This window comes from Triturus cristatus, chromosome 5_1 (genome assembly GCF_964204655.1).
Source record: "Triturus cristatus chromosome 5_1, aTriCri1.1, whole genome shotgun sequence".
Lineage (NCBI taxonomy): Eukaryota > Metazoa > Chordata > Amphibia > Caudata > Salamandridae > Triturus > Triturus cristatus.
Genome location: NC_140587.1, coordinates 775297393 through 775313992, shown reverse-complemented (window position 1 = coordinate 775313992; position 16600 = coordinate 775297393).

Genomic DNA, 16600 nt, shown 5'->3' with positions numbered 1-16600 from the left:
ATTGAAAAGTGGTTCTGTAAGGGGATCTTATTAACAGAGGAATATCGGTTCTTACAGAACAAACATCCCAGAATCCCAACATTCTACCAGCTACCAAAAATTCATAAGAGTGCCACCAGCCCACCTGGATGTCCAATAGTCTCCTCAATAGGAGGCTTAACAGAAAACTTATCAAGATATGTGGACCATTTTTTATTCCATTTTGTATTGCATCTGTCCTTGTATACACGGGACACAAAGGATTTTTTCAGGCAACTACAAGGGTTCGAATGGGAACCAGACTTTGTGATGGTGACTCTCGATGTGTTGAGTCTTTTCTTTATACCAGCATAAGACACACCGATGGGCTGGAGGCTGTACGTTTTTCTTGAAGGGAAGGCCCCTAAGGTTCTTGAAACACAACAAAATATTGGAAGAATTTCTTTCTTTCTGCTTGAACAATAACATTTTCCTTTTCCAGGACCAACGATACAGGCAAATACAGGGCACAGCAATGGGCACCTGCTTCACCCCCAGTTATGCGAACTTGTTAGTTGGCTGGTGGGAGAAGCAGGTGGCCTGGGCTGACACGATGGATGAATGGGTGGATAGTATTGTGTGATGGAGGAGGTACATTGACGACCTCTTCATAATTTGGAGAGGGTCAATGGAATCTGCGAAACAATATGTCTCCTGTCTCAATGATAATAATTTGAATCTGAAGTTTGTAGGAGAGTTGAGCACCACACAAGTAAACTTTTTAGACTTGAAGGTTTTTGTGAGTGAGAACAAACTACACACAGTCCTATATAGGAAGGAGACAGCGGGCAATTCGGTCCTGCATGGGACCAGTAGTCACCCACAGAACCTGATCCGGAGAATCCCCTATGGGGAACTCTTATGGATTAAGAGAAATAGCTTGAGGCAAGAAGACTATTTGAAAGCAGCATGTCAAAGTTTGAATCGCTTCAAAGTGAGGGGTTACCCGCACAAAACATTACAGGCAGCACAACTCAAAGCAGAGAGCAAGAACAGGATTGATCTCATACAGAGTGAAGGCAAATGAGACAAGAAAGGGGGGACTAGCAACTTCAGGATGATTACACGGTACTCCAATGCAGCAAGTGAAGTCAGGGCAATTATGCATAGGAACTGGCGGATTGTTAAGTCATATGCAGTTATTGGGAGAGATCTACCAGAGAGACCAAGCATAACATTTAGAAGATCTAGGTGCATAAAGGATCATTTAGTGGGGAGCCACTTGGAGACAGTCAAGTGGCAACAGGGTCTGGCGGATCTATATGGCTCCTTCCCCTGCGGCAAATGCAGAGCATGTGCTACTAGTAAAAGGATTACCTCATATGAGGTACCTGGGTTGAAGACAGCAAGGAAGATTACCAAATTCATGACATGCAGCACCGCATTTGTGGTATACTGCCTGGTCTGTCCATGCAACCTCCGATACGTGGGGAGCACAACTAATCAGGTGATGATGTGGATACTTGAGCATCAAAGGGCCATTGCCAGCAATGATACGAACTATCCTGTTGCTCGGCATTGATAGGACACTCTTGCAGTACTACTGCCTCGATCATGTTCCCAGAGATGTCAGAGGAGGGAACAGGGAGAAGAGACTAAGGAGGCTGGAGTCAAGATTTATTGTAGACCTCCAATGCAAATTTTCAGGGGGATTGAACAGCGGGGAGGAACTTGCTGTTCACCTAGGGACCTGATAGATCTATAGATATTATTTGGGCCTGTCACGAACATAACAAGGGATGCATGAGGATGTGCTGAGCATATGCCCATACAGGGCGGGATTGGACACACAACACAGCTTGACCAGTATGTGATACCGTAACGCGATTGTTAATCTTAGCAGGTCTTTAGTACACAGGTATTATTACCGATGAGGTAGGACCAGGTGCATAAGCCCATCCAGGGTGATATTGAGAGAAGATGCCAGGCTGAGCATTATACCTCTCAGTGGTAACTAAGACATTATACTCACGCGCTTAATGGGGAGACTATAAATATGTGTACATAACAAGCTGTATTTGTAAATATTGTACAAAGGACTGCTTTGAATCAATTTCCTGAATGATTTATTCAGTAACATATGTTTATGAAGTTATATACTTGACATGTTCTATAAGGATAAGAATGAACTATGACCCAAACATGTTCCAAGATGGCGCCCATAGCGATCTAAGATTTTGTTTGTCCGTTTTTGAATGACGATTGAATTATGTATTTAAATATCACCATGACAATGGCGCCCGCCGACATTGACAAAGGTAGGATTGCCGAAACACGTTTGTTTTTTAATCTATTTCGCCAATAAATCTGTAAAGAGATTTGAGTAACAAGAGTGCTGATCCATTATACATGTGTGAGGAGCTGGAGATATATATATATGTGATCAAGGCCGTGGGGATGCGGCCGAAACGCATCATGCTACATGCAATGCAATAAAGCACTTTTGATTTGGAAAGCACGTTGTGGTCCGTACCTGTTTGGTCCAAGGATTATGCCAAAACACTGGTATCCCACTTAAGAAGCACACGACAATTGCGAAAGGTTACCAGCCTTTAATCAAGGTATGGACACAGTTCCTGTGGCTGGTCAAATACCAGCAGCCTCACGTTCAGCCTAACGCGTTTCGGAAGGTTCCTATTTCAAAGGCGGCAAACGGAATGATGTGCACGATAGGTAACCTTTCGCAATTGTCGTGTGCTTCTTAAGTGGGATACCGGTGTTTTGGCGTAAAATGGTGGCCTCCCAGCCACCGAGAATGCACCACCAAAGGATTGTAAAGGGGGCCACGCGGTAAAGATTCACTGACCGAAATGTGGACATTTGCGCATAGGATTAAGGACTCGTTCGGTTACTGGGGCCCATTTCGGGTCGTATTATGGCAGAGATCGTGCACTGAAACGTAAAGGGAATTAAGGCCTACAACTCCCACAATGCCAAGCAATGAAGGAACAACCGCAATCAAGGGCAGGATATAAGAGATGGTGTGGGAGGAGCAGACCTACCGCACACATCCTTCCGTATGCAACCTTTGGAAAAGAAACCTTCCGAAACCTGTCAGGCTGAACGCGAGGCTGCTGGTATTTGACCAGCCACAGGAACTGTGTCCATACCTTGATTAAAGGCTGGTAACCTTTTGCAATTGTCGTGTGCTTCTTAAGTGGGATAACAGTGTTTTGGCATATATATATATATATATATATATATGATCTACTGGCGGTCGCCAGTAGATAGTTATAGTTAGGACCGAGTTCCCATAGGAAATCTGAAAATTCTATTTTGAATAACTTTGGCGCCGGTTGACTTATCTTCGTGAAATTTTCAAAACTAATGGGGCGCTCCGCTCAGCTCCTACCCTGAAAGTCTCGGGGTGAATCGTCAAGCGGGGGCTGAGAAAAAAGGGGGGTCCCAAAACGCGTTTTCCCTATGCATTTTCCTATGGGACCTTTAGTCGAAGGTACAGCCCGAACGGCTTAACAGAATTACTTGAAATTTGGCAAAGAGGTAGTCCTCAGGTCAGGCATGTGCCTTTTGCATAAATGGTGTAAATCCGTTCAGTAGTTCCTGAGAAAATCAAAAGTAAAATCACATATATATCTGGGCGGAGCCTAACCACACATCTCATCGTGAGATCTGATTGGCTGTCAGCACTTCATCCAAGAAGTGTTGGCAGCCATCTTGGGACCAATATACATGATAGCACCTCATTAAAAAGCATTGCAGTTAATAGAAGGTTTTAAGACTTTAGTTACATTATAAATCATTTGTTGATGGTACCATACTCATTTTAGGAATTGTGGTGTGTTCTAAGGTGATTTTACCATGTGAAAAAGAAAAGCTTTCTGCTGTGATATCATGAATCATGTTTGAGAGAAAACTATTTTCTCATGCTTTTCCCACAGAGGTTTGGAAGGTGATCTATAAGCTAACTGAGAGCATATTTTCTGTAAATTCACATTATCTTTCTCAGTCATGTGAGAATGAAGTCTGACATTCTCAGTAAAACATGTACATCCAACAAGGGCAGAGACTGTCAGTTGATTCCTTTGTGTTCTACTGCAGCTTCCCAGAGTGTTCTAAAGAACAACTAGAGCGCTAACAGTCCTACTTATGACAAACGTATGGCACACCTGAAGCCATCTTGGTTGGAATAAAGTGGTAATTCTTAAAACATTTAATTTAAAAAGGAACAAAATGAGGGGGTTCATTTTGCCATAGAAAGTATGATTAGTGCTGCAGAAAGAAAAATTAGGGCACATTTTGAGTGACTTCTCAAATCCTCTTCTATTTCATTAAAAAATTCTGACATGCAGACTGAAACATGCACTTTGAATACCAGCAGCATACTTCCCTGGTGAGCAGGAACTTTACTACAGTGATCTAATAAGCAACTAGATTGCTAACATTCTGAATTTATGGCAAATTTGTGACACATCTGAATGCCTTCTTGATGGAATCAAAGTAAAAAACTGAAAGTATTTCCTACTGAGGAGACTGTAGCAAATGAGGAAATTAGGAAACATCATAACAAATAAGTCTCCCAAAATGGCCACCAGAGACAAAAGAGCCCAAATGTAGCCCAAATATCACCCATATGTAGCCCAAGTATAGCCCAATGACAGAATGTCCCAAAGTGTTCTAACGAACAACTAGAGCGCTAACAGTCTTACTTATGACAAAAGTATGGCACACCTGAAGCCATCTTGAATGGAATAAAGTGGTAACACTTAAAACATTTAATTTACAAAGGAACACAATGAGGGGATTCATTTTTCCATAGAAATTATGATTAGTGCTGCATAAAGAACAATTAGGGCACATTTTGACTTCTCAAATCCTCTTCTATGTCATAAAAAAATTCTGACATGCAGACTGAAACATGCACTTTGAATACCAGCAGCAGACTTCCCTGGTGAGCAGTAGCTTTACTACAGTGATCTAATGAGCAAGTAGAGTGCTAACATTCAGAATTGATGGCAAATGTGTGACACATCTGAATACCTTCTGGATGGAATCAAAGTAAAAAACTGAAAGCATTTCCTACTGAGGAGACTGCAGTAAATGAGGAAATTAGGAAACTTCATAACAAATAAATCTCCCAAGATGGCCACCAGACACAAAAGAGCCTAAATGCAGCACAAATATCACCCAGATGTAGCCCACATGTAGCCCAATGACAGAAGTGTGCAAAACACTTATTTTTTGTGTATTTGCAGTTTTATATAGTGCAGACTTGTCAGGTATTGGAATGCTTTACATGAGCATTGGTTACATCACACAAGATCAAATCATTTTGGTTGTAGAAATGGGGAGATTAAGTGATTTGACCACAATCACAGAATGTTGAGCTGAAGCAGAAACTCCAACCTGGTTCCCCAGTTACAAAGTCTGCAGCTCTGGAAGTAACACCACATCCTCTCGCCAAGGTGCAACATTTAATCAAGTGGTCAACTGGATAAAAAACATAAAGATTACAAATAATTTAAAAGTTCTTTGTCGCTATTTGACAACTCAGAAAATATGTCCTCATTTTAGTTTTTTAGAGCAGTAACCATAATTTTGATGCAAATAAGACCCTCTCATATATGTAATTTCTAAAGGAAATACTCTAGGTATTACAGTTTTGATTACATCAAGATGACGTCAGGCGTTCCACACTTTTGTAATAAATATAGAATGTTAGCAATCTAGTTGTTCATTGGGATACTGTTGAGAGGCAGAGGCCAGGGGCACGGACTCTGATAATTGAAGGCAGGTAGGAGAGTGCAGAGGCAACAATTTGACCACACCGGGCAGGCAGGAAGGGCAGTGGCAGCACAACAGACTATGGAGGGCAGTGGAAAGGGGGGCAGGGGCAACAAACCAACAATACAGGACTGGCAAGAGAGGCTGTGGCAATATAATAGACCATTGTGGGCAGAAGTTAGAGGCAGTGGTAGTACAACCATACATGCCAACAGACCCGTTTCAGCCAGACAACATCCAATGTTTTTAAGCTCAAATGGGCTTTATTTGATCTGTCTCCTGTCTACAATCTCCTCTTTTTCAATGTAACTCAAAGAGGAAAATCAATACCCCAGTTTTTTTTCAAAATCTCCCTCTTACCAAGTTCAAAATGTTCGCAAGTATGGTACATTGAATCATGGTAGGCAGGAGGAATTAGGGTAGGGACATGGACTCGGATAACAGAGGACAGGAGGGACATGGAGAGGTGCACCAAACTGACCCTACAGGGCAGGCATCAGGGTTTGCAGCAGCACAATACACCACACAGCGCATGCGGGACGGGAGTGCAGCACAACAACCCATAGAAAGCAATAGGGAGGGGACAGGACCATGCACATGGACAACAGAGAACAGATGGGAAAGAGGCAATGGTAGCTAGCTGACCATAATGGACAGACAGGAGAGAAAGCTGCAGCATAACAGACCATAAAGGGCAGGAGGGACGGATCAGGGGCATTACAATGGAACAGACAAGCCAGGAGGGAGGGAATAGGGGGTCTGCACATGGAAACAGAGGACTGGGGGCAAGGTGGCAGGGCAGGAGCAGCAAGATGACCATGGAGGTCAGGCAGGATGGGCGCTAGAAACAAGACACACCATGGAGAGCAACAATGAGACTATGGTGGCATACACACAGACCATGGAGGGAAGGTGGGAGGGGGTCAGGGGCAGCTAGCTGACCACACAGGGTAGGTGGGAGGGGCCATGGCAGCACAGAAGACCATGCATGGCAAGCGGGAGGGTTAGTGGCAGCACAATGGCTATGATGGGCAAGAAGGAGGGTGCAGGGGCATGCACAAAGGACCATGGAGGATAGAAGGGAGGGTCAGGACCAGGGCACAGACAAGAGAGTTCAGGGGAAGGGGCCTCACAACAGACCGCGCGAGGCAGGCAGGAGGAGCAGTTGCAGCACAACAGATCAGGGAGGGCAGAAGGGTGTGGCAGTAAAATGGACCATGGAGGACAGGAGGAAGGGGATAGGGGCATGGCATGTGATCAGGCAGGGTGGAGGTGGCAGGGACAGGTTACAGTCATCTGACAATGCTAGGCAGGTGGGAGGGGAGTGGAAGCTCAACAGAACACTCAGAGTAGATAGGAGTGGCAGGTCCATGGAACATAGTGGGCAAAAAGGATGGAGCAGGGGCATGCACAAAGACATCGGAGGGCAGGGGGAAGGAGAATAGGGGCAGCAAGCGAAGCACAGAGGCTAAGCAGGAGGTCAATGATGGGCCATAGAATTGGGCAATGGAGGGCAGGAGGAGTGGACTGGTACATCATGCTAAATGGAGGGCAGTGGCAGCACATCAGACCATGCATGGCAGGAGGGAGGAGGCTAGTCCATGGATTCAGACAACAGAGGATAGGGAGGCGGTGGATGAGGCAGCAAGCTAACTGTTCAGAGAAGGTGGGTATTAGGAACTTTATTGTTTTTAAAATGTGAGTCTGTGCGAACTACTTAAAATATGAACAAGTATGCAGCATAATCTCACTTTTATTCAGGAAGAAGAGGACGTTTGTGACTGTGACTCCGGGCTCACTTGGCAGAAACACCCCCTGACCCTTCACCCCCATCGCAAAATGTAATGCCTGTGAAAAGGGTAGGTGGATGCAGTGTTATATAGAACATAGTCCTGAGAGCACGATTGAAAATGAAAACTAGATGTAGTATATGGTATAAACTATGCACCAAAAAGTGTGATATAAGATGAACCGGGGCGTGAAATATAATATGCAATACATTGTGCGCAATGACAGATTCATTGGAGAGCGCGAGATAGCACAGGTACTAGCGAGTGCTATGCGATATGCGCATTGGAGTGTAATATGCACAGGGCAGTATTGTGTAACATAACTAGTCTCTAAAGTTGTAATATAAAATATGTGCTGGGGAGTGTAACGTTGCATATGCACTGTGACAAAGATATGGATCCCAGATTGTAATATGTATGGCATAGCGCTGTGCGTTATAACATACACATCGAGGAAGGCACGTTAGATGGGGCAATATAACCTGTGCGAAGGCAAGTGTGGCATGACATATTCACGGGGTGGTGTTACAGTGCACATGGGCTAGAGAGTGTCATAGCATACGCACTATCTGGTGGAATGCAACACAGAGGTGTGAGGCAATCGGCGGGCACTGGTGGGTGTAACACAGCATTGGGCTCAGCCAGGAGCACGCTGTGACTCTCAAGTGAGGTTCGTCTCCTTTCCAGAGAGTAAAATAAAAAGTATTACACATCCGGCGGTGGATGTGTTTTTTATTACCCGTGAGGGGGGTTTCTTGCATAGTTTGGTCAAATTTTTGTCGAATCCCCTTTGAATGGCTTGGTGTGCGTGTATATTAAATGTGCCCGTCAATAGCTACCCATGTTTGTATAAATAAACGACAAGGGTGTCTACTTGGAGAGTACCCACCGGCGGGGGCGCCGGGATTAGGCACGGTAGGGCGTCAGACATGTCAGAGCTTCACTAGCGGTGTAAATACATTCCATGTGGATTCATTCTATGCATAGTCGCCTTTTAATGAATATCACGCAAATCGTCATGGTGATAGGTACATACTGTTTGTCCACCATGTCCTAGGTGTTTCTATAAATATATATATTTTTAAAATAATAAAAAACAAAAGGCCGGCCCCGGGGGATGGGGTCCCCGGAGCCATAAGTGGCCTGAGGAGGGGGGCAACGCAGCCCCCTCCTAAAGAATTTAAATTTAAAAAAGGCCATTACGCCGGGGTTGGGGTCCCCGGGGCTGATTAAGGCCTTGAGAGGGCCACATTTATTTTTTTCAACAAAAAACAATTAGGGTGCAAGCCCTGGGGGATGGGGTCCCCAGGGTCAGTAAATTAGAAAAGGAAGGGGGGCCACACAGCCCTCCTTCTTACAAAAATAAAATAAATAAAAGACCGGCATCGCACTGGAGGCCACGCCCCCTCCTTGCAGCACTCTGCAAACGCGCCCCCTGGCCAGTTGTAAGTTGGGGAATTAATTCCCTTTCAATACTGAGGGTCCCTGAGGGCCAACTAGCCCAACAGGTATCTCCAGTGTGCGCCAGGGAGCTGCGTTGCAGACAGGTGTTCTGAGGCCACGCCCCTTTTTACACCTCTATGCAACGCAGCTCTGTGGCGCTTACTGGAGGTACCTAGTGGGCTAGTTTGACCCTAGGAACCCTTAGGATTCAAGGGGACTTAATCTCTCAACTTAGAACGGCCACAGGGCCCGTTTACACAGTGGTGAAGGGAGGGGACGGGGCCTGAGTTAACGTGTGCAAACAAGCCCTGTGGCGCGTTTTAAGTTGGGGAAAAAATTCCCTTTCAATCCTGAGGGACCCTGGGGGCCAACTAGCCCACCAGGTGCTTCCAGTAAGTGCCACTGCTCTGCGTTGCAGAGAGGTGGTGCAGGCCGTGCCCCTTTTTACACCTCTCTGCAATGGCGCTTACTGGACGTACCTAGTGGGCTATTTTGCCCCTAGGGATCCTCAGGATTCAAGGGGACTTAATCTCCCAACTTAAAAAACGGCCACAGGGCATGTTTACACAGTGGGGAAGGAAGGGGACGGGGCCCGAGGTGACGTGTGCAAACACGCCCTATGGCGCGTTTTAAGTTGGGGAAATTATTCCCCTTCAATCCTGAGGGCCCCTGGGGGCTAACTAGCCCACCAGGTGCTTCCAGTAAGTGCCACTGAGCTGCGTTGCAGAGAGGTGGTCCAGGCCGTGCCACTTTTTACACCTCTCTGCAACGCAGCTCTGTGGCGCATACTGGAGGTACCTAGTGGGCTAGTTGGACCCTAGGGACCCTCAGAATTCAAATTAACTTAATCTCCCAACTAAAAACGGCCACAGGGCTTGTTTACACAGTGGTGAAGGGAGGGGACGGGGCCTGAGTTAACGTGTGCAAACAAGCCCTGTGGCCCGTTTTAAGTTGGGGAAATAATTCCCCTTCAATCCTGAGGGCCCCTGGGGGCTAACTAGCCCACCAGGTGCTTCCAGTAAGCGCCACTGAGCTGCGTTGCAGAGAGGTGGTCCAGGCCGTGCCACTTTTTACACCTCTCTGCAACGCAGCTCTATGGCGCATACTGGAGGTACCTAGTGGGCTAGTTGGACCCTAGGGACCCTCAGGATTCAAATGAACTTAATCTCCCAACTAAAAACGGCCACAGGGCTTGTTTACACAGTGGTGAAGGGAGGGGACGGGGCCTGAGTTAACGTGTGCAAACAAGCCCTGTGGCGCGTTTTAAGTTGGGGAAATAATTCCCCTTCAATCCTGAGGGACCCTGGGGACCAACGAGCCCACCAGGTGCTTCCAGTAAGCACCACTCCACTGCGTTGCAGAGAGGTGGTCTAGGCCGTCCCCCTTTTTACATCTCTCTGCAACGCAGCTCTGTGGCGCTTACTGGAGGTACCTAGTGGTCTAGTTGGACCCTAGGGACCCTCAGGATTCAAGGGGACTTAATCTCCCAACTTAAAACGGCCACAGGGCGTGTTTACACAGTGGGGAAGTGAGGGGACGGGGCCTGAGGTGACGTGTGCAAACACGCCCTGTGGCGCGTTTTAAGAGGTAGTTTTAATCCCCTGCCCTATTATATACTAGGGGCTTACAGAGGAGGTCATGCTGATCACAGGGGGACCCCAACGCATAGTGTTCTCTAGTGTATGTAGGTATTTTCACTGTATTCTGAGTGTCTTTTAACATAGCACTGGCTCTAGGACTGGTTAGTCAGACTCAGTTACCACCAGTATCCGTCTGAAAAAGTTGAGGGTACAGGATGATTTTGCAACAAGGCTTCTTTCTGCTCTTCTGTTTGTTCTTTCTGCACGTTATCCTTCTTCCTGCACTTTTCTTGGTCTTTGAGGACTTCTGTTGCTTCTTTCTGCATTTCTTTTTTTTCTTTCTGTGCGTTTTTTCTTCTTTCTTCACATGTCCTATCTATGTAGGCATAGTTAGAAATTAGCATTTAAAAAACCTTTGAAATTCACTGAAAAAAACATAGGTTTCAGGCACGTTATAGTTAGGAATTAGCATTTAAAAAACCTTAGAAATTCACTGAAAAAACCATAGGTTTCAGGGGCGTTATAGTTAGCTGGACTTTTCACTCGTACAAAACCATTGAAATTCCCCCGTTATAGTTAGTTCAGCTAACTATAACTCGTGCGCCCGCAATGCACTGCAGATGACGTCACATATTACATCACTCATGACATGGTCAGTGACATCACTCATGACATCACTGATGACATCTCAAATGACATCACTAATGACATCACCGATGACATTATCCTTGTGATAGAGTGGCAGACCTCCTCTTCCCCTAATATAACCTTTGATACACACATTCAAAAATAGAAACTACAATGTTCAAAACAATGGACATACCAATACCAGTTACAACAACCTATTCAGTAATTCTAAGATCCACATACACATCCACTCATTCACCAACAGTCCTATACAGTCACTCATACATGTACTCACTCATCATATGTACTCACACACCTATACATCCTGTTACACAACGCCACTCATCCATAGAGTTACTCACACACATAGTCACTCATGCTAATAAAGAATCAAACATCCATTTACTTGCATATACAGTTATACACACACCACCACACTTTCTTCTACAGAAACTTACATATACTTAGTCTTTTAAACAATCACTTATAGAAACACATACTTATTCATACAGGAACTCTTTCAATCTCTCACTCTCACATATACTCACTTATATACACCAATAGTCACATATACTAGTTTAAAACATATGTAGTTACTCATAAAGACACTATTGAGACAGTCTATCACTCACTAACACACCCATGCACACACTCATCCACCTCATACAGTCCTGCACACATGCTGTCCTTAACACATACAAACAGTGAGTCACTCATTCATGCACCTATGCACTACGTAATACCCCCACCGAACCATACAGACACTCAGACACTCATACTGATACTCAAAAAACCAACTAATAACCTATATAGACACTCATGTAGCTACTCACCAACCCATGCAGCCACTTATACACAAAGTGAGAGACTGATGCAGATATTTACACATTACTCACTAAGCCATGTATTCACTAAGATACACTTAATCAGTCAGTTATACAATCAATTTTTCAAAAACAAATCATCCATTTAGACACTGATATACCCATTTATTCTTCCATCGACCTTGAGATATACATATATAAAACATATGTAATTTTCAGAAAAACACACATTCACTGGATGATGTCATCAGTGATGTCATTTGAGATGTCATCAGTGATGTCATGAGTGATGTCACTGACCATGTCATGAGTGATGTAATATGTGACGTCATCAGCAGTGCGTTGCGGGCGCGCGAGTTATAGTTAGCTGAACTAACTATAATGGGGGAATTTCAATGGTTTTGTATGAGTGAACAGTCCAGCTAACTATAATGCCCCTGAAACCTATGGTATTTTCAGTGAATTTCCAAGGTTTTTTAAATGCTAATTCCTAACTATAACGTGCCTGAAACCTATGGTTTTTTCAGTGAATATATATATATATATATATATATATATATATATATATATATATACGCTACTTTCCGTAGTTTCGTCAAGTCCGCCCGCTTCTGGTGCCGGTCCCCAACAGTACAGACACGGACCTCGGTTTTGGTGCAATTTTTATTTACAAATCTCGCGTGCTAGTCGCCATAACGTTTCGGCTCCACCTGAGCCTTGTTCACATGACAACGTGTAAAACAAAGAACCACCCTTTTGTAGGCGTATTTCACTCTGCACGTGATGCTGGTAAATGTTCATAGACATGGTAGAAAGATTACGAGTGGCACATCACTCAATTAAGCAATGCTAATACAATATGGTGGATGTAAAGAGATACAACACGAAAGCACTAATTGTTGCATTTTTAAGCAGTCCGTGAAAAGTTAAATCTAAATCACCAGTATGTAAATACAATCTTATTATATACATTAACTGCTTTCAACTATAATCACAATATTACAGTGAATATTGAGTATGCCATTCGTGTTGGTACTTCCAAACAATAAATTTGATACCACCAAAATATTGCAAATCTAACAGGTTAAATCCCCCTATGTTACACCAATTTCATCAGCATCAACATCATTCTCCTGATTCCTGCAGCTATGTCAGCCTAAAAAGGGTGTATATATATATATATTCACTGAAAAAACCATAGGTTTCACACACGTTATAGTTAGGAATTAGCATTTAAAAAACCTTGCAAATTCAGTGAAAAAACCATAGGTTTCACACATGTTATAGTTAGCTTGACATTTTACTGATAAAAACCCAATGAAATTCCCCCGTTATAGTTAGTGCAGGCAACTATAACTCACGCGACCGCAATCCTCTGCTGATGCTAATACTGTATTTAGACAATTATTTGCCCATGTCTTCTTCCATTAAATTTTAGCTATACATATATTACAAATATTTTTTTTTCATAAAGACACATATGTCATCAGCAGAGGATTGCGGTCGCGTGAGTTATAGTTGCCTGCACTAACTATAACGGGGGAATTTCATTGGTTTTTTATCAGTAAAATGTCCAGCTAACTATAACATGTGTGAAACCTATGGTTTTTTCACTGAATTTGCAAGGTTTTTTAAATGCTAATTCCTAACTATAACGTGTGTGAAACCTATGGTTTTTTCAGTGAATTTGTACGTTTTTTTAAATGCTAAGTTACTTTACGCCATTCGTGGCGTGCGCGCCCACTTAACGCAGTTCGTTCCGTGCGCGCACGGTGCGCTTCGCACACCGTGCGCGCACAGTTCGCACGCGGTGCGCTTCGCGCACCGCGCGCCCACTTTACGCAGTTAGTGCCGTGGATGGGCCATGTACGCACGATGCGCTTCGCGCACCGTGCGCACATGGAGGACATATTATGCGCTTCGTTGTGAAAGGTAAGCTTTTAGATTTTGTAATTGATGACATATGCCATTTGCACACGGGGTGGGGAGAGTGTGGATAATTTTTTTTTTATAATTATTTTTACCGTACGCGTACGGTAAGCGTAATCGGCGATTTTTCATAAAAAAATAAAAAAATATTTTTGGCCTTGGGGGGACTTTGGGGACTAATGCTACAAGGCTAGATGGATAGGAGCTGTCTAAACAGTCCCTTTCCATGTTTTTTCCCTTTGTTTTTCCTCCCCCCCTCAGAGTGCGAGAGAGAAAATGGCGGCCGCCGCTTCCTAGTTTTGAACGATTCGAATGTTTACTAAGATCTAACAGCCAATCAGAATCGCGCTCGCGCACGGCACCGTACGCGTACGGTAAGCTTACCGTAAGCGCACGGTAAGCGCACCGTAAGCTGGCTCAGATATATATATTGATTTAAATGCTATTTTCTCAGGAACTACTGAACAGATTTACACCAGACCTACAAAAGGCACTTCCTTGACCTGAGGACTACCTCTCTGCCAAATTTCAAGTAACTCTGTTCAGCCGTTCGGGCTGTAGCTGTGTCTAAAGGTCCTATGAAAAAATGCATGGGAAAAACGCGTTTTGGGACCCCCCTTTTATCTCAGCCCCCGCTTGACGAATCCCCCCGAGACTTTCAGGGTAGGAGCGGAGCGGAGCGCCCCACCTATTTTGAAAATTTCGCGAGGATTCGTCGACCGGCGCCAAAGTTATTCCAAATAGAATGTTGCGGATTTCCTATGGAAACAGGGTCCTAACTATAACTATCTACTGGCGACCGCCAGTAGATAATATATATATATATATATATTATCTACTGGCGGTCGCCAGTAGATAGTTGTAGTTGGGACCGTGTTTCCATAGGAAATCTCAAAAATTCTATTTTGAATAACTTTGGCGCCGGTTGACGAATCTTCGCGAAATTTTCAAAACTAATGGGGCGCTCCACTCAGCTCCTACCCTGAAAGTCTCGGGGTGATTCGTCAAGCGGGGGCCGAGAAAAAAGGGGGGTCCCAAAACGCGTTTTCCCTATGCATTTTTCCATAGGACCTTTAGTCAAAGGTACAGCCCGAACGGCTGAACAGAATTACTTGAAATTTGACAGAGAGGTAGTCCCCAGGTCAGGGAAGTGCCTTTTGCAGGTCTGGTGTCAATCTGTTCAGTATTTCCTGAGAAAATAGCATTTAAAAGCATATAAATATCTATACGCGCGCACCATGCGCGCACGGTGCCGTGCGCGAGCGAAATTCTGATTGGTTGTTAGATGTCAGTCAACATTCGAATCGGTCGAAATCAGGAAGTGTCGGCCGCCATTTTGTCTCTCGCACTGAAAAGGAAAGGGGGAAAAAGGTGGAAAACGTGAAAAGGGGGCATGGAAGAGAGTTCCTGACCCCCTAGCCTTTGTCAGGGGGTCACAGAAGGACCCCCATGGGTGAAATAAACATTTTATTGTTTTTTATAAAAATCGTGGTGTGCGCGCACGGTGCGCTCACAGTGCAAGGTGCGCGCAGCGCACCGTGCGCCCAACGCGCGCGCACGGTGCGCGCACGGTGAAAAACCTTAAAAAATATATATATATTAATAAATACATAACTTAGCATTAAAAAAACGTACAAATTCACTTAAAAAACCATAGGTTTCACACACGTTATAGTTAGGAATTAGCATTTAACCCCTTCGACGCTCATGACGGAACGGTTTAAGTCATGAGCGTCGGTTGAGCTGTGCTCATGACGGAACCGTTCCGTCATGACCACGCCCGCGCAAGCAGCGCTCAGCACAGCGGGGGAATCCGCCCCGCATGGAAGGGGTTAAAAAACCTTGCAAATTCACTTAAAAAACCATAGGTTTCACACAGGTTATAGTTAGCTGGACATTTCACTCGTAAAAAACCAATGAAATTCCCCCGTTATAGTTAGTTCAGATAACTATAACTCGCGCGACCGCCACTCTATCACAAGGATGATGTCATCAGTGATGTCATGAGTGATGCCACTGACCATGTCATGAGTGATGTAATATGTGACGTCATGAACAGTGGATTGCGGGCGCCCAATTTATAGTTATCTGAACTAACTATAACGGGGGAATTTCATTGGTTTTTTACGAGTGAAATGCCCACCTAACTATAACCTGTGTGAAACCTATGGTTTTTTAAGTGAGCATATATATATATATATATATATATATATATATATATATATATATATATATATATATATATATATATATATATATATATATAAAAACCAGGTTGCCCAAGGAGAGGATGTGACGCATAAAGGGGTAGCACACACAGCCACCGGCAACAGGATTGTCAGCCAGCTCAGCAGACCCTGGGCGGGTCTGTATACTTAATAAAGGCTTTCTCCATGTAACTTCGCTTCTCTCTACCTAATTGGAATGAGCCAGTGATCAAGAGGAGTACGTCCTCGAAACGCATTTGGCAGTCACGCTGTGAGGTCTGCTGAGCTGGCTGACAATCCTGTTGCCGGTGGCTGTGTGTGCTACCCCTTTATGCGCGACATCCTCTCCTTGGGCAACCTAGTTTTTTTGTATAGAGCGGCTAGCCTGGCCGCGAGGATGTCCTGCTGCTGACTTGCGGCTCCATGGCGCTAGGATATGA